Below are 1,346 nucleotides of genomic sequence, written 5' to 3' on the forward strand. Positions count from 1 at the left end.
AGGCTACAAAAAGCATTATGCGTATTTACATTATCTACATATCACCATTTTGTATTAAGGGGGAGTATTCTCAAATTATTGCTTACCTCATAGAGCCGTTTCACCTTCCAATGTATCCTGTCTTCCACCAGCATCCTTGTTATCTTCATTCTGGAATAAGTAAGGGTATTTAGACTTCATCTCCTCTTCTGCTTCCCATGTCATTTCTTCCATATTTTTGTTCCTCCACAATACTTTGACGGAAGCTACATCTTTTGTTCTCAGTTTGCGGACTTGCTGATCTAATATCGCCACTGGCACTTCTTCGTATGATAGGTCCTCTGTAACTTGTACATCTTTGATAGGGACGACTCGAGAAGGGTCTCCAATACATTTTCTCAACATAGATACATGGAATACCGGGTGGACTAATTCCAATTCGGATGGCAATTCTAACTCATAAGCAACCTGTACAATTCGTCGAAGAATTTTATACGGCCCGATATACCTTGGACTCAGCTTACCTTTCTTCCCAAAACGCATAATACCCTTCATTGGAGAGATCCTCAGGAAAACCCAATCACCAACCTCAAACTCTAGATCACGACGTTGGACATCAGAATAAGATTTTTGCCTGCTTTGTGCCGTCCTCAATCGCTCCTGTATCACTTTCACCTTTTCAATAGCTTGGTGAATCAAATCTGGCCCATATAATTCTGTTTCACCGACTTCGAACCATCCAACTGGTGATCTACATCTCCTCCCGTATAGTGCCTCGTATGGGGCCATTTTAATACTGGAATGGTAGCTATTATTATAGGCGAATTCTATGAGTGGAAGATGATCATCCCAATTCCCCTTAAAATCTAGAACACATGCTCGTAGCATATCTTCCAGTGTCTGAATGGTACGTTCAGCCTGTCCGTCAGTCTGCGGATGAAATGCAGTGCTAAGATTTACCTGTGTGCCTAAACCCTTATGGAAAGACCTCCAAAAGTTAGCCGTAAATTGAGCTCCTCGGTCTGATATAATAGATATGGGCACACCATGAAGCCTAACAATCTCCTTGATATACAACTTCGCATAATCTTCAACCGTATAAGTTGTCTTCACTGGCAGAAAATGGGCACATTTTGTAAGTCGATCAATTATCACCCAGATGGAGTCAAACTTATGATAAGAGCGAGGTAATCCAATAATGAAGTCCATATTAATCACCTCCCACTTCCAGGTCGGAATCTCTATATTTTGAAGCAATCCACCGGGTTTCTGATGTTCTATCTTTACTTGTTGACAATTGGGACACTGGGCTACAAATTCTGCAATAGACTTCTTCATATTATCCCACCAATACTGCTCCTTGACAT

The sequence above is a fragment of the Nicotiana tabacum genome, chromosome 8, assembly GCF_000715075.1.
Source record: "Nicotiana tabacum cultivar K326 chromosome 8, ASM71507v2, whole genome shotgun sequence".
NCBI classification, from domain to species: domain Eukaryota; kingdom Viridiplantae; phylum Streptophyta; class Magnoliopsida; order Solanales; family Solanaceae; genus Nicotiana; species Nicotiana tabacum.